This window comes from Macaca nemestrina, chromosome 16 (genome assembly GCF_043159975.1).
Source record: "Macaca nemestrina isolate mMacNem1 chromosome 16, mMacNem.hap1, whole genome shotgun sequence".
In the NCBI taxonomy this organism is placed as follows: domain Eukaryota; kingdom Metazoa; phylum Chordata; class Mammalia; order Primates; family Cercopithecidae; genus Macaca; species Macaca nemestrina.
The window spans coordinates 50,722,207-50,741,068 of NC_092140.1; the positions used below are offsets into that span (position 1 = coordinate 50,722,207).

The 18,862-nt window shown below is 34.2% G+C and overlaps 1 long non-coding RNA gene and 1 other non-coding gene across 2 annotated transcripts in view; both read right to left on the reverse strand.

Moving 5' to 3' along the window:
• The window catches only part of LOC105495755 (uncharacterized), a 69,885-nt gene that overhangs the window by 42,228 nt on the left and 8,795 nt on the right, over nt 1-18,862 (reverse strand). The gene's annotated exons all lie outside the window — the stretch shown is intronic.
• On the reverse strand, nt 18,162-18,268 carry LOC112429193 (U6 spliceosomal RNA). Its single transcript, XR_003021342.2, has one exon. It is a non-coding gene; the product is annotated as a U6 spliceosomal RNA (small nuclear RNA).

Consider the following 18,862-nt stretch of genomic DNA (forward strand, 5'->3'; position numbering starts at 1 on the left):
AAATGTATCTTAGATCTAAATGTAAAACACAAAAGTATAAAACTACCACAAGATAACACAGGAGGAAGCCTAAATGATCTTGGGTATGGTGATGACGTTTTAGATACAATACCAAGCACATGATCCAAGACAGAGAAAAATTGGTAAGATGAATTTAAAAACTTCTGTTCTACAAAAGACAGTGCTAAGATTATTAGAAGACAAATCACAGGGTAGGGGAAAATATTTGCAAAAAACTCATCAGATAAAGGACTGTTGCTCAAAATATATATTGAACTCTTTAAATTCAACAATAACAAATCAAATAACCTGATTGAAAATGCAAATTAAAATAAGAATGAGATACCATTGCATGTCTTTTAGAATGATCAAAGTCTGAAATAATGGCAACACTAAATGCTGGCAAGTATGTGGAGTAATAAGCCTTCTCATTCAGTGCTTGTGAGAATTAAACATGGTACAGTCACTTTGGAAGACCATTGGAGCTTTCTTACAAAATAAACATAAAGTCCAACAATTGCCCACTGCACACCTGTATGCTTACCAAAGGAGTTGAAAACTTATGTCCACACAAAAACTTGCACAACAGATTTTTATAGCACCCTTGTTTATCATTTCCAAAACTTGAAAGCAACCAAAATGTCCTTTAATAAGTGAAAGAGTAAATAAACTGTGACACATCCACACAATGAAATATTAATCAGCACTAAGAATAAATGAATTAACAAGCCATAAACAGACATAGCCTTAAGTGAATATGACTAAGTGAAATAAGCCAATCTGAAAAGGATATATACTGTATGATTGTGTCAGTTTGATATTTGCACATTCGTCCAAACCCATAGAGTGTCAATCCTAATGTTAACTATGAACTTTAAGTTATTATGAGGTGCTGATGTAGGTTCACCAATTGTAGCAAAGGTATAATTGTGATAGGGGATGTAGATAATAGGGGAGAAAATGCATGGATGTGGGCAGTGGGCATATAGTACACTAGTCACATCTTATCTACAGGGTAGAAGTTCTAAGACTTCCAGAGGATGCCTGAAACCACTACAGATAGTACCAAACTTTGTATTTTTAGTTGACTCCTGAACAGTATAGGGGTTTGGGGTGCCAGTCCCCCATGCAATAAAATATCTGCATATAACTTTTGTCTCTTCAAAAACTTAACTACTAATAGCCTACTGTTGACCAGAGCCTTATAATAACACGAAACAGTCAATTGACACATATTTGTCTGTTATATTTATTATATACTGTATTCTTACAATAAAGTAAGCTAGAAAAAAGAAAATATTATTCAAAGTCTTAAGAAAGAGAAAATATGTTTTACTATTTATTAAGTGGAAGTGGATCATCATAAAGGTCTTTATCATCATTGCCTTCACATTGAGTAGGCTGAGGAGGAGGAGGAAAAGGAGGGGTTGGTCTTGCTGCCTCTGGGGTGACAGTGATGAAAGAAAATCTGTATGAAAGTGGACTCGCTTAGTTCAAATCTGTATTGCTCAAGGGTCAACTCAGTATTATGTGTTTTTCCTATACATATATACCTATCTACAATAAAGACACTTTATTGTATCAATTAGGTATACTAAGAAATTAACAATACTACTGTATTAGTCAGTTTTCATGCTACTGATAAAGACATACCTGGGGCCGGGCATGGTGGCTCACGCCTGTAGTCTCAGCACTTTGGGAGGCCGAGGCGGGCGGATCACCTGAGGTCGGGAGTTCTCAACCAGCCTGAGCAAAATGGAGAAACCTCGTCTCTAGTGAAAATACAAAATTAGCCAAGGTGGTGGAACGTGCCTGTAATCCCAGCTGCTTGGGAGGCTAAGGCGGGAGAATCACTTGAACCCGGGCTGCGGAGGTTGCAGTGAGCCAAGATTGTGCCATTGCACTCCAGCCTGGGCAACAAGAGCAAAAAAAAAAAAAAAAAAAAAAAAAAAAAGACATACCTGGGACTGGGAAAATTTTACAAAAGAAAGAGGTGCATAGGACTTACAGTTCCATTCTACATAACTGAAGAGGCCTCACAACCATGGTAGAAGGCAAGGAGGAGCAAGTCACATCTTTGGTGGATGGCAGCAGGCAAAGAGAGCTTGTGCAGCTCAATTCCCATTTTTAAAACCAGCAGACCTCATGAGACTTATTCACTATCATGAGAACAGCACGAGAAAGACTCACCCCCATGATTCAGTTACCTCCCGCTGGGTCCCTTCCCCAACACATGGGAATTCAAGATAATATTTGGGTGGGGACACAGCCAAACCACATCAACTGCTAATAAAATATGACAGATAAAAATATCCCAGCATCACTGCCTTTGTACTTTGGGGCTATTATTAAGTAAAATAAGATAAAGGTTACATAAACATAAGCACTACAATTCCATGGCAATGAGTCTGATAACCAAGAGACCTACTGAGTGACTAATGGGTGGGATGATTCATGGCCCTGGTCCCTGGGCAGGACAGAGTGGGACAGCATGAGATTTCATCATGCTACTCAATATGATGTGCAATATTAAGCTTATGAATTGTTTATTTCTGGAATTTTACATTTAATATTTTTGGAACATGAAAGTAACTGAAACTGAAAAGTCAAACCACAGATAATGAGAGACTACTGTAATTCTCTGTACTTTCTGCTCTATTGTGGCATGAGCTTAACTGTTCTATATAAAATCTTTAAAAGTAAAAAAGAAAAAAAGAGATGGCTTATTTCATCTACATATAAAAATATATATGCATATATGATAAATGTTACATTTTTTTAAAGTAGAATATGGTTTATGAGTGGTTCCCATGGTAATGTCTCATGGTGCAGTATTGCGGGCATAAGGACACATAGAGAAGATGAGATTTGAGCAAATCTTTGAGAGAGGTAAAGGAGATGTCAAGCAAATATTTTAGAGATGTGCCCTGCATGCATGGGGAGCGTTGAAGGAAGAACACTGTGGCCAGTGTGCCTGGATATTATCTGTTCTTACATGGAAATTATTTTATGATTCTGCATGCTGTGGGTTTCCATGAAAACGTCATTTCTCTTCTTTAATCATAAGCTTCCTATGAAAATATATTTTCTGTGACTCATTTTTTATGCCTGCATATCCTGGTGGTTAGAAGCTGCATTGAACCAAATTCATTCTAGATACAAAGTCAGACAAAAATGATAAATAAAGTTCTCATGAGCATCCAATTTGAATTACTCAGAAGATATAAAGGGAAAGAAGAAATTAGTGAGAATGCAATATTTATACGATATTTGTAATCAGGTCAACTTTAATGTTATTTTTCTGTGTTTTGGGCCAGCTTTGCATGGGCAGAGGATGATCTAGTCAATATGCTCAGTTGAAAGAGATATATAACCACTAGAAATTTACAACGATAATTTATATAAAACAACATTGCTTACTTAGCAGACAAGACTGAAAAGCAGTTAATAAAGTGAAATATATAACAAGAAAATTCTGAGAAGACATATTAAAGTAGTAAACGTGTAAAACATAAAGCAATAAAAAGACATGGTAGGAAGAGTAAGGTAGTATGAGCTGCATCTAATTGAAGTTCTGGAAATAAAAATATAAATAAGTGTGTAAATATGTCATAATTTCAGAAGTAATGGTAAAATTTATGGCAAGTGTTGACACACAGATTTAAAAAGCCCCAAATTCAAATCATAATGCATAAAATATAAATTTCACTTCAATGCATCTTAGTAAAACTAGAGTTAATAAAAAAGACTTTAACAGCAACCAGAGAAGAGATAAATAATGACTGGAAGTCAAAGAATAAATGAAAGTCTGCAGAGTACCAAGAGAAAATAATTAACTTAGAATTCTAACGCACAGTCAATATATCTTTCAAGAATGATAGTGGAATAAAAATACTTTCTACCAACCAATGTTTTATATGAAAGATATTTTCTAATGAAAGATCTAACAGATGATTTTATGATGAAGAAAAATTACTTCAAACATAAATTTTGAGATACAAAAAGTAATGATAAAGAATATAATTGATAAAGTTGTAGGTCGATACAAGCAAAGACATAATTTAAAAAAATCATTATTTCATTTAGCATGTGGAAAGAGATGTTAATTTTAACAATTACTTGGTTGACATACATTCTGGCTTCCCAGGATATTTTAAATGTATAATTATGTAAATAAACTGCATGTCTCACTATAAACATAAATATAACTCCTACTTTCAACAATGCCCTGAATTAGATGACAAATCATATGCTAATAGTGGCCCTAACATTGATAGGTGAGTGTCACAGTAAAAATTTGCCAGATAATATTAGGGAAATAGGAATGACATATTTAAGTTACAAATTGTTAGAGAAAATAAGGAAAAAAATTAAATCAAAAAGTAAGAAAATAGAAAAACCACATTAAGGGGTGGTGTAAACAGAAATTATATAAGATATTTGAGAAATAACAGTAGTTCAGTAAATATAATAATTATTAATTACTTAAAAAGACCTAGAAAAAGACAAAGATTATAAAACTGCATTAAACTGCTCAATTTATCTATATTTTTTAAGTAAACATACCTACAAACAAAGGACACGTTTTCGGAATAAAAGATGATCTAGCCAAATATATAGTAACTGGAACTAGCTGATATAGCACATTTATATCTGAGAATATAGACTTTACATAAAATTTTTACTAGAAAATAAGAATTCAAAATACCCTTAAAAGTCTAAATCTTTTAAAATGTATAAATGTAAATATTTCTAATAGCACATCTTCAGAATATATAAATTAAAAATTGATGTTCTGGTTAGGGGATGGGTAGCAGCAGAAACCCAGCGGTATTCATTGTGTACTTGGTGATTCTACTATCGGAAGAGTACATGAATTTCAGTTATCATCATCAAGTTGATTTTAGGGGTTGTACATCTGGCCAGTTGTTCTGTGAGAAAGTGATTTTCTTCAGAGTGATTTCATCCGGCAATAGACTAAGAACAGAGAAGTTGTCAAGTTGTCCTTTATAGAAATCTTTAGGGGATACTCATGAGACTGCTTGTTGAATTTCAAGTTGGGCAGATTTTAGAGCCTCTTGTTGCAGAGAATCCCATTCAGAGTGGGATGATTTGTGAGTTATAACATAAATTAGGCTAAGAAAACTTTTAAAATAGGAATATATTGCCTCTAGAACCCTCAGAACCTTAAAAGAAGTCAAGATTGTTTCAACATTCTTAGTGCTGAGAAGCTCTATAGTTTTATTTTATTATTACTATTTTTTTTCTAAAAGTGTCAGATATGGAACAGTTTTTAGCAAACCAAACAATTTTCAGAAATCTAACTGAAGTGGTGGGACCTTGTTGTAAATGCAGAGTTGTAACCTATTTCCACCCCTACTTTTTGTAAACTCCTTTGTGATTACTTTTACGTCCTGCATGTATGTGTGACAAATAACTCTCCTTGGAGGAGATAACATCAATGTGATATCAGACCTGTGCTCCTGGAGAAAGCTGGATACAACTAAGATCCTTCCTACAAACACTGTAAAAGATGGAAAGGCTATTGTATCACCCCATCAGTAGCCAGGAAAATGTATATCCCTTCAAAGGTGAAGGCACTGCAGCTGAAATAAGCACTAAACAGAACATGTTCACCTAACTAGGCACTGAGCAGAGCATGTTAATCAAATCTAGTACCACAAAGAATTTACTAGTTGCTGATTGGATGGAATCAATGATTTCAGTAATATTATATGTGTGAACTTTAATGGGTAGAGCCACCTTGAGTTCATGGTCATCCACTGCCACTGCAAGATGTCCCTCATTATTTTCAGTTTTAAGAACAGATTAAATTGGGCTATTTAACAGTAAAATAGTAAAAATAATCATTCTTTTCTACATAGGGCTACAAAGTAAATTTCAAACACTGAAGTCCACATTTTAATTTATATTAGGCTTTATCAACTCTTTTAATTAAAATAGTAGAAGATCCATAGGGTTATATTTGTCAAGATAATTTTAAGTGCCAAAGACATAATTTTATTTCAATTATTTACTTGAGTCAAAGGGCCACTATAGGATATTTTAAGGGCAATGAATACTATGGCCATGAGAAATTTTGGCAAAGCAACATGTCTCATGGTTAAGTTGATACATATCTGTTAGTTTTCTGTTTTATGCCTGGTAACTTCCTTAAGAAAATAGGAGGTACTTTGTTTAAATTTAGTGAATTTAGTATGATGTCCATGCATAATAGCAATTTTGTCACCTATATTAGTTAAGGCCATGAATAATTGTCAATAGGTATATTTCAGCAGATTTTAAAATAAATTTAGAACCTATGATGTAGAGATGTAAGTGCTACACAGCACCCTTTTAATATTTCTATTGGATAAATTCTTTAAGTAAATTTATTTCCATTTATATCAGACTGTGGGCCTCTGTCTCAGTTTCTGGTTTATCATTATGTATCTAGGCATCTGTCTTGCTTTTTGTACTGATGGTAGCTCATTTTGTGTGTTTGTCCATTAGTCCCCATGTTCTCAGGCTCCTTCCCTACACTCCTAATATTTATAAGTTTCTCCCTCCAGAAGTTCCCAAATTGCTGTCATCACAGTTGAGAGACTCCCCAAAGTACTTATTGCATTATTGGCTTTAGAGGCACTAGGCAAAAGCCAGGTTTGAATGCTATTTGGTATGTTGACAAACCACAGCATTTATCAGACTCATAGTCCGACCATTTTATCCTTGTCCAATAGAGTGATGGTGCCCTCTGGCTTTTTAAGGAAGAGGGTGGATGAAAGATAAGGCACTGTAAAGGATTCAAGACAACATTTTCCCAAGATCTGTGCCAATGTTCCTTGGATGTTTTCCTCCATAAGTTTGAGGATCAGAATCTCTGTTGTGATAGAAGTACAGGTGGCGGTAGCAGCATTTGGATTCCTAGAGACCTATCTTATATTAAGAGTATTGACATCAGCGTTCAAAAATAGTGACTATAGTTATTTAAGCAACCACCTAATGGGTCCATAAATTGTACAGTATATAGGTGTTTTCCCAAGCACTCAGTAGAATGTGAGTCAATGTTTTATTGATGTCTAGATCGAATCAAAGCTTATGGTTAGATCAAGATAAATGATTAATTTGACACACAGATAGGTATGGACTGAGACACATAATCAGCGCCATGTTAAGGAAGATCCCTAATCCCATACTGGTATTCTTGAGCATCAACTACCAAAATTTTCAAATAATACCAGTTAAATATGCAGCAGAACCTTGACAGAGGTAACATATGTTGTGCTAAGACGTAAAGCTCAAAGCACATGAAAGTCAGCTGGCAACAGCTCAAAGTGCATACTGTCCAGCAGAGAGCAGAGCCAATCAGTGAACCACGGCAGAAAGGGCCACAGGTAGTAGTCATTACCTAGACTATCCTGTTCACACACCAATTGTTTTCTGGTTCCCTGTGGGATCCATCCCCCCAACCCAAAACTGATATGGATGTGGAGACTGATTATACCACAAATACACCAAGGTATAAAAAGATTTATTACTCTCATAATGGGACTTTTTTATTGAGTGTTTAAGGTGGAGGAGCCGGGAGAGGGTTTTTGCATAGGAGCTTGGGTTTGTGCTGTTTGATCTTTCCTATTTATCAAAGAAAGGTGCCTGTGGACTCTGTCTGCTTTTCCAGAAATAGCACAAAAACCGAAAGGGGGAATTTAGACCTCAAAGCTATCCAACAGTCAAATATCAAAAACAGAGTCATTTAAAAAGATTGTATCTTTTTATTTGTATAAATATAACAGGTATATAAAAATTTCACAATGCATATGTATATCAAATCATCACCTTGTATACTTAAATATATATCATTTTTTGTCCATATATATTAATAAAGCTAAAAGAAAACATTTTATTTTAAAAATAGAAGCCTATAACCACAATCCAATTAAGCAAAAATAAAGAGAAATCAGGGAAAATGTGTTTGGAAACTAAAACATATTTATGAATAAATCAATGTCAAAAAAAGAGAAAATATAATAAAAGCAGGAAATTTTGTTAACAGATGTCTTTTTTTTTTTTTTTTTTTTTTTTTTTTTTTTTTTTTTTTTTTTTTTTTTTTTGAGACAGAGTCTCCCTCTGTCACCAGGCTGGAATGCAATGGCGCAATCTTGGTTCACTGCAACCTCCACCTCCCGGGTTCAAGCACTTCTCCTGCCTCAGCCTCCTGCGTAGCTGGGATTACAGGCATGTGCCACCATGCCTGGCTAATTTTATATTTTCTGTAGAGATAGTGTTACACCATGTTGGTCAGGCTGGTCTTGAACTCCCGACCTCAGGTGATCCACCCGCCTTGGCCTCCCAAAGTGATGGGATTACTGGCGAGAGCCACTGCTCCAGGCAAATAGATGTCATTATTAAAGCTGTAAACTAACAGTACAATATTGCTCCAGAAATAAATGAATTGACTAATGGGACATTAAAGAGAATTCAAAAATATATATCGTTTCAGTTAGCCTTTGTTACATGTGATGGGCTGAATTGTGGCAAAATTCAGATGTTGAATCCCTATCTCCCAGCGGATTTTATTTGGAGATAGAGCCCATAAGAAAGCGATAATTGCTAAATGACGTCATTATTGTGAGAATAGGGTTGATGATGTTACAAGAAATGAAAGTAAACACCCTTCTCTCTCTATCTCTGCGCACACTCAGAGGAAAGACCATGTGAAGCTACTGCCAGAAGGGCCATCTGCAAACTAGGAAGAGAGACCTTACCAGAGACCAACCCTAACGTTACCTTGATTGAGATGTATAGACCCCAGAACTGTAAGAAAATAAATTTCTGACATTTAAGCCAGACTGTGATATTTTGTTATGGCAGTCCAAGTAGGCTAATACATTACATAACACAACAGTGGCTTAAATAAGAATTAATTACTTCTCATGGTTCTGTGTATTGGCAACATTGGTGGTTCTTCTATTCGTTTACCTAGAGTCAAGTATAGGGCAGCAGTCATCTGATATCTAGACTGGAGCCAGAGATTGTCTTAGAGATCCTCAGCCTAGCAGTGCCTCACCATACAACTGCCTCCAGTGCTTCATCACACTAGTACTGGACAGTGATCATGAGGTCTGGCAGCTCATCAAATGCCGGGAGTACATTTTCTCTCATTTCAGATGTCTACATTTTTCTTGGGTGGTAGGGGATTCCTATGGCCCAGTCATTCATATTTCATTCATGTGAGTAGTGGAGAAATTTTTCAAAAAGCAGAAAACCAGGAATCACGTGATCACAGGGTCCTCTCAGGCACTCACTAGCACCTAAACACTGTCTTCACTACTTCTAGACTCTTGCCCTGTGCTAGGCTGGTTTTTCTACTTTATTTCCCACCAGTTGTTTATAGTGTAAATCTTAAGATTGCCTTAAAGCTTACTATTTTAAAACTCTAATGGCACCTTTCAAAGTTAAAAAAAAAAAATGCTTGCTTGCTTGAAAAATTTAAAATATTTACTCTCAACACTTCTTCTGATATAAGTTTCTGGATCATATTTTGGACCACTATAGCAATCATTCTTTCTTTATGTAATCTTGCCATCAAATTTTCAGTGCTTCTAACTAAAAAAGAGGGTTGTTAAATCTGTTGGATTAAGTCATGTCACACAGTCATAGAAAATATTCTAAAAATCATAGAAACTTATTAAAACAGACCTTTATTTCATTTTCCCATTTTATTTTAATTATGGGTCAGTGGTTGCTCTGCTTAATGTCATCTAATTTGTAGGACTAAAATGACAAATCAGCTTCCATCTGGACTATTTCCATACATCAAAGCAGAAGAGAAAAGACATTTGCACTTGATTCATGCGTTTCTACCTTTCATTGCCAACAAGGGTCACGTTCACATTTCTGAGTAGAATGGGGAGAGATTGTAGTCTTGTATGGAAGGTGACTGCCAGGAAGAAAAACACATGTAGCATGGTCACCTATGCAGAAGGCCAAGTGCTATGTTGCCACAATTTTACTACTAATATCTATGACTCATCAAATATATAAAATACAGTGTGTTATAGAACATTTTACATTTATTATCTCAATGAATTTTCACCCTAATTTTATGAGTACATTTGCCTAGACCACAGAAATTTTAGTGACACTTCTTGTATAAACCCAATCCTGTGATTCTTGGTTTTCTGCTTTTTGAAAAATCTCTCTGCCTCTCATGTTAATGAAATATGAATGACCACATGCTACTTCATAATTATAGCACATTGCATTTATGTAGTATCTATATTATACAGGTGGTTCTTCCAGTTTTTCACTTGTAAAATCAATTGATTCATATATTTATTTAGCAAGTATGCACAATATGTCTAATATGTACCCCCCAAATTACTCTGGGCCACAGTATTGAACAAAGCAAATATGTTGCCTACTATCATAGAGCACATTGTCTAGTGAACAACAGAGACATATCAGTAAAGTGATGAATAATTTCCAAATCGTGTATAGAGATTTGCAAACATCTATGGTAGTTGAACCTATTTTACTCTGTGCATTAAGGGAGATCACTCTGAGAATCCACTTTTATACTGAGATCTGAAGGTGAGTGGACAAATTGTTTCCAATAAAAGCACTTTATAACTAAAGCATATCATATTCTTGACCATAATTATATAATCAGGCATTTGTTTAATCGTTAACTCCACCATCACTCAGTGTAGTGTTGTGCATTAAATGATGAAAGTTTTCTATTTACTGACAATAAAAGCTCAATTGTAGTTGTTTAGCACATTCTCAAGATTTTTTTTTTTTGACTAAGCAGTTTATCAAAAAAGCATCAACTTAAGCATTTCTAAAAGATGGTGAGAGCTGCAAAAAGAGCATTAATATATTTTGAGGCTGTAGGTGATCTCTTCTATCTCATCTCACACAACTTCTATCCTTCCTGTATTATTCCGGATGAACACAGACTATTCAGAAGAGCCTGAAGACAATGACCTCGTGCACTTTGTGGCCTGCGGTAAAATTGCTATTCATCAAGTCAGTTCCTTTTGAACTTAACTCTCACAGTTAGTTGCCCTTGATTCATCACAGTTGTCATTCTCAGTACAGCTCAAACATTGTCCTTCTTTGTCAATATAGATTTATTTATGAGCCTTATTTTTATGTAAATATCTAAAATAAATATAAAACATGATGTTTTTCCTCATGTGAATGTGATCAACACATTTCGGAGCTAAAATAAATTTTATAATATTGTTGAAGGGTTATTTCTCTATGTAGGCAACTTTGTAGATAACTTTTTTTCCTCTATGCTAATGTTTGTTATTCTTCTGAAAATCAACAAGGTCTGTTTTATTACAAATTTATATAATTATTTTTGACCAATATAGTAGCAGCAATGTAGGAGGAATATTTTTCACCTCAAGTTTAGGATTACAGTAATCACCAATGACAAATTTTAATGTTAACAATGTTCGCCTCACAAGTAACAAATGACAGTACGTTTGCAGACAAAATCCTTGAGAAACAAGTTAAAAATACAAAGGGAGGAAAAACTGAAAAGGGCGCGAATCTTCTACATGTATATGTAATTATCTTGGACAAATGCTCTATTACCTATTTCATGATAATTAATATTAAACCAAGTCAATTTATAAAAATCTTTATACCAAAAGGAGTCTCTAATTTTTAATTGTCCAAACAGTGCCTCAACAATTAATCAGTAATCCAATATACAAGTTAAAAAATAAGGGGTGTGTGTATGTGTTAAACTAAACAAAAGTACAGCAAAAGAAATTATTATCCTTTGACAGAATGATTGTTGGTTACAAGACAGTGCTTACTTAACAAAACCAGGCATGAGAAACGAAAAAATAATATAATGTCTAAAATGGAAATAGAAGAAAATGCTCTTATCTCAATTTATTGAGTGTTCTCTCATGAGAAGAAAAGAAAGTCTAAATATTCTGTTATTTCTATCATGTGCAATGAGAGAATTGCTTTTCTATCTAACCCAGACTTTACTTTTTGCAACTTAATATAAATTCTCCCTGGCATCTTTGCTTTTGATTCTTTTCTCAAATAAGTTTTGGCTCGTATTATATTACTTTAAGTGCATTTCTCCTGGTGGAATAAAGAGTGATTAACCATTTGCATTTCTATTACAATGTTAAGGTACTCTTCTTTTTTTTGAAATATTTTATACACACCTGACCCTCCATATTCCATTAAACGCTAATTTCCCTTTGTTTTGCATTATCAGTCACTGTTTCAGAAATTTATATTTGATACCTGAAAAAGACATTCTTGTTATTTGTAGTCATATATAACCAATTCGTTATTAAATAAAGTTATTTTTTAAGCAGCAATGTATCAGTAAATATACTGTGAGGAATAAATTATTCTAAGAATCTGTGGGATGAATTAGACCAGAGAATAATTTGATTCAGATTACAGATTGTCTCTCTACTCCTCATTTAATGTTCCATTAAGATTATTTTTTAATCAAGCCATGAAGAATCAAAATATCCAATAATATAGTCATGAATTGTCATAGGAATCTGGCATTAATCATATGCTTCTTATTAAAATACAAAGGTTACTCTATCTTCCTGGAAATAATAATTCACTTTTCTCTGTCTTTTATGATGCAATTTAAAATTTTCCGATGTAAATGCTCCATCAAAAGCATAGGAATTTAAATTTTTGTATTTAGAAAAATGTCCTAAATATCTTATGGGCAGCTGATTAGAACTTTATCTATGATATTTACCTCAAGTTTATAAAATATTTTGCAATTAATAAGGCTAAGGTAATAATAAGGTAACTAAGCTAAGTAAAGCCTTTGTTCATTATTTATATTTATTGTATGTCACTTATTTAAATATACAAAAGACAGGGGAATAGGCATTATTTTTTGTCTTTTTAAATAAGTTTTACTTTTAATTTTTGTGGGTACATGTTAGATGTGTACATTTATGGGGTACATGAGATCTTTTGATGGAGGCATACCATGCATAATAATCACAGCAGAGTAAATGGGGTATTCATTACCTCAGACATTTATCCTTTCTTTGTGTTACAAAGAACCCAATTATAATGCTTTAGTTATTTTTAAATGCATGGTAAATTATCATTGACAGTAGTCACCATACTGTGCCATCAAATACTAGATCTTATTTGATTCAATCTTTTAATCAAATGGTGTAACTAAATCATTTTTATTTAATTTAAATCATTTAATTTAAATTTAATTTGGTTACATTTTCTTTTTTTTTTTTTCCTTTCACTTTTATTTTAAGTTGCGGAGTACATGTGCAGGATATGTGGTTTGTTACATAGGTGAATGTGTGCCATGGTGATTTGCTGCACAGATCATCCCATTACCTAAGTATTAAGCCCAGAATCCATTAGTTATTCTTCCTGATGAGCTTCCTTCCCGCACAACTCCCCTGACAGGCACCAATATGTGTAGCTATCCCCACTGTGTGTCCATGTGTTCTGACTGTTCAGCTCCCACTTTTCAGTGAGAACATTAGCGTTTGGCTTTCTGTTCCTGCAAAAGTTTGCTGAGAATGACAGCTTCCAGCTCTGTCCATGTCCTTCCGAAGGACAAGATTTTGTTCCCTTTTATGGATTTTGTTCCCTTGTATTCCATGGTGTATATGTATCACATTAACTTTATTCAGTCTATAATTGATGGGCATTTGTGTTGATTCCATATCGTTGTTATTGTGAATAGTGCTGCAATAAATATATGTGTACATGTATCTTTATAATAGAATAATTTATATTCCTTTGGGTATATACTCAGTAATGGGATTGCTGGGTCAAATAATATATCTAACTCTAGATTTTTGAGGAATTGCCACACTGTCTTCCACAATGGCTTTTTTTTACATTCCCACCAACTGTGTAAAAGTGTTCCTTTTTCCCCACAGTCTCACCAGCTTCTGTTGTTTCTTGACTTTTCAATAATTGCCATTATGACTGGCATGAGATGGTATCTCATTGTGGTTTTGATTTGCATTTCTCTAATGATCAGTGATGTTGAGATTTTTTTTTTCATGTTTGTTGACCACATGTATGTCTTCCTTTGAAAAGTGTCTGTTCATGTTCTTTGCCCACTTTTTAATGGGGTTGTTTGCTTTTTTCTTGTAAGTTTGCTTAAGTTTCTTATAGACTTTCCATATTAAAGCTTTGTCAGATGGATAGATTGCAAAAATATTCTCCCATTGTGTAGGCTGCCTGTTCACTCTGATGATACTTTCTTTTGCTGTGCAGAAGCTCTTTAGTTACTTAGATCCCATTTGTCAAATTTTGCTTTTGAAATTGCTTTTGGCATTTTCGTCATGAAATCTTTGCTTGTGCCAGTGTCTTGAATGGTATTGCCTAGAACTTTTTTAAGGGTTTTTATAGTTTCCAGTTTTACATTTAAGTCTTTAATGCCTCTTGAGTTAATTTTTGCATAAAGTATAAGGAAGGGGTCTAGTTTCAATTTGCGGCATATGGCTAGCCAGTTTTTCCAGCATCATTTATTAAATAGGTAATCTTTTCCTCAGTGATTGTTTTTGTCAGGTTTTTTGATGATCAGATAGTTATAGGTGTGTGGTTTTATTTCTGAGGTCTCTATTCTGTTCCATTTGTGTATGTGTCTGTTTTTGTACCATGCTATTTTGGTTATGGTAGCCTTGTAGTATAGTTTGAAATCAAGTAGCGTGATGCCTCCAGCTTTATTCTTTTTGCTTAGGATTGTCTTGGCTATTCAGGCTCCTTTTTTACTCCATATGAATTTTATAATAGTTTCTTTCAGTTCTGTGAAGGACGTCAATGGTGGTTCAATGGGAACAGCATTGAACCTATAAATTACTTTGGGCAGTATGGCCATTTTTACAATATTGATTCTTCCCATTCATGGGCATGGAACGTTTTTCCATTTGTTTGTGTCTTCTTTGATTTCCTTGAGCAATAGTTTGTAATACTTGAAAAGGTCCTTCACTGCCCTTATTAGCCTTGTTCCTAGATATTTTATTCCTTTTGTAACAATTGTGTATCACAGTTTATTCCTGATTTGGCTCTCTTCTTGCCTGTTGTTGGTGTATTGGAATGCTGGTGATTTTTGTACATTGATTTTGTATCCTGAGACTTGCTTAAGTTTTTTATTAGCTTAAGAAGTTTTTTGGCTGAGACAATGGAATTTTCTTGATATAGGGCCATCTGCAAATAAAGATAATTTGACATTCTTTCTCCCTATTTGAATACCCCCGTTTTTTTTTTTCTTTCTCTTGTCTGATTGCCCGGGTCAAAACTTCCAATACTATTTTGAATAGGATTGGTAAGAGGATGCATCTTTGTCCTCTGATGGTTTTCAAGGGGGAATGCTTCCAGTTTTTGCCCATTAAGTATGATATTTGATGTGGGTTTGTTATATGTGGTTCTTATTATCTTGAGATATATTCCTTTCAAACTTAGTTTATTGAGAATTTTTGAGATAAAGTGATGCTGAATTTTATCAAAGGTCTTTTCTGCATTTATTGAGAAAATCATCTGGTTTTTGTTTTTAGCTCCGTTTATATGATGAATTATATTTATTTATTTTAATATGTTAAACCACCCTTGCACCCCAGGGATGAAACCAACTTGAATATGATGGATAAGCTTTTTGATGTGCTGCTGGATTTGGTTTGCCAGTATTTATTAAAGATATTTGCATCAGTGTTAATCTGGGATATTAGCCTGAAGTTTCCTATTTTTGGTGTATCACGATCAGGTTTCTTGTATCAGAATGATGTTGGCTTCATAAAATTAGTTATGGAGGAGTCCCTCCTTTTCAACTTTATGGAATAGCTTCAGTAGAAATGGTACCAGGTTTTCTTTGTACCCCTGGTAGAATTCAGTTGTAAATCCATGTGGTCCTGGGCTTTTTTGGTTGGTAGACTACTTATTACTGACTCAATTTCAGAACTTATTATTGGTCTACCCAGGGTTTCAATTTCTTTCTGATTCAGTCTTGGGAGGATGTACATATTCAGGAATTTATCAATTTCTTCTAGATTTTCTAATTTACGTGCATACAGGTGTTTATAGTATTCTCTGATGGTTGTTTGCTTTACTGTGGGGTCATTGGTGATATCCCCCTTATCGTTTCTGATTGTGTCTACTTGATTCTTCTCTCTTTTCTTCTTTATTAGTCTAGCTAGTAGTCTATTTTATTGTTTGTTTGTTTGTTGTTTTCCAAAAAAAAAAGAAAAAAAGAAAACCTCTTGGATTCATTGATTTGTTGAAGGAATTTTCATGTCTTTATCTTTCAGTTCCACTCTGATCTTGGTTATTGTTTACATTCCACCTTCTTTGGGTTTGTTTGCTCTTGGTTTTCTAGTTCTTTTAGTTGTGATGTTAGGTTGTTAATACGAGATCATCCTAGCTTTTTGATGTAAGTGTTCAGTGCTACAAATTTCCTTCATAACACTACTTTAGCTCCATTGCAGATATTCTGACATATTTTCTCTTTGTTCTCATTAGTGTCAAAGAACTTCTTGATTTCTGCCTTAATTTCATTATTTACCCACAAGTCATTCAGGAACAGCTTGCTCAATTTCCATGTAGTTTTGTGTTTCTAAGTGAATTTTTTAGTCTTGAGTTCTAATTTGATTTTGTTTTGATCTGAGAGACTGTTATGATTTCAGTTCTTCTGCATTTGCTGAAGAGTGTTTTACCTCAGATTATGTGATCAATTTTAGAGTAAGTGTATATGACAATGAGAAGAATGTATATCCTGTTATTTGTGGGGTGAAGAGGTCTGTATATATCGAGCAGATCTGCTTGATCCAGAGCTAAGTTCAGGTCCTAAGTATTTTTGTTTATTTTCTGTTTTGATGTTCCGTCTAACATGGTCAGTGTGGCATTAAAGTCTCCCACTATAATTATGTGGGAGTCTACATCTCTTTGTAGGTCTCTAAGAACTTGCTTTATAAATCTAGGTTCTCCTTTATTGGGTATACATATTTTTAGGAATAGTTAGCTCTTCTTGTTGAATTGAATCCTTTACCATTATATAGGGACTTTCTTTGTCTTTTCTGATCTTTGTTGGTTTAAAATTTGTTTTGTCAGAAAGTAGGTTTGCAACCCTTGCTTTTTTCTGTTCTCCATTTGCTTGGTAAATTTTTCTCAATCCCTTCATTTTGAGCCTATGTGTGTCGTTGCATGTGAGATGGGTCTCTTGAAGATGGCATACCAACAGGTTTTGACTCCATCCAGCTTACCATTCTATGTCTTTTAATTGGGACATTTAGCTCATTTACATTTAATGTTAATATTGCTATGTGTGAGTTTGATCTTGTCATAATAACCAAAGCTGGTTATTTTACAGACTTATTTATGTGGTTGCTTCATAGTGTAGTGGTCTGTGTACTTCAGTATGTTTTTGTAGTGGCTACTAACAGTTTTTCCTTTTCATATTTAGTGCTTCCTTCAGGAGCTCTAGCAAGGCAAGCCTGGTGGTGACTTATTCCCTCATCATTTGCTTGTCTGAAAATAATCGTATTTCTCCTTCACTTATGAAACTTAGTTGGGCTGGATATGAAATTCTGGGTTGGAAATTCTTTTTTCTAAGGATGTTGAATATTGGCCTCAAATTGCTTCTGTCTTGTAAGGTTTACACTGGGAGGTCTGATGGATTTCACTTTGTAGGTGACCCAGACTTTCTCTCTGGATGCCTGTAACATTTTTTCTTTCATTTCAACCTTGGAGGATCTGATGATTATGTGTCTTGGCGTTGACCTTCTTGTGAAGTATCTTTCTGGGGCTCCCTAGATTTCCTGAATTTGAATCTTGGCCTGTCTTGCTAGGTTGGGGAAGTTCTCTTGGAGGATATCCTAAAGTATGTTTTCCAATTTGGTTCTGTCCTCTCTGTCTCTTTCAAGCAGCCCAATCAGTTGTAGGTTCAGTCTTTTTACATAGTCCCACATTTCTCAGAGGTTTTGCTCATTCCTTTTCATTATTTTTTCTCTATTTTTGTCTGTCCATCTTATTTCAGAAAGATAGTCTTCAAGCTCTGAGATTCTTTTGTCCATTTAATCTATTCTGCTATTGATACTGTGAATTTCTCATGTTGTGTTTCTCAGTTCCATCAGGTCAGTTATGTTTCTCTCTAAACTGGCTATTCCAGTAAAAATATGGAATGCTTCACAGATGTGTGTGTCATCTTGGTGCAGCAGCCATGCTAGTTTTCTCTGTATTGTTCCAATTTTAATATAAGTGCTGCCAAAGTGAGCATGACAGTATATTTCAAAAATCCCATATGGTTTGTATTTATACCCCATTTATTTACTGACTCCAGAATTATGAAGCAATTTTAAAAATAGTTAGCAAATTTCCCATATCTAGTTTGCTAACAGATTTCAAAGAGCCAAAACGTAAGCAAAAATAAAACATAATAATATGAAAGAATATACAGTATAATAATAAAAACTTATTTAATGTTAGGATTTACTATAATCCCTTATATTAATCCTTTGAAAAGTGCTTCCTTCTAGTAATATTTAACATGCTGGTTGATACATTCTAATATTTTTGTTGAGGTTTAATTGACATAAAATAATCAGTGCAGCAAGTCTTTAATTTGTTGAATTGATATGCATATAAGCCACTCAAATAAACATTGCAATTAAATTGATAAGTATACCCACCAGCCCCAAGAGTATCTTCTTTTGTAATTCATATAGAGTCCTACCACCTCTCCTTTCTGCAACTATTATTTTCCTTTCTGTCATTATAGTTTCTTTTTCTTTTTTTAAGCATTTTATATAAGTGGAATCTCACATTATGTACTCACTTCGTGGGGTTTATTTTACTAACATGTTTTTGTTTT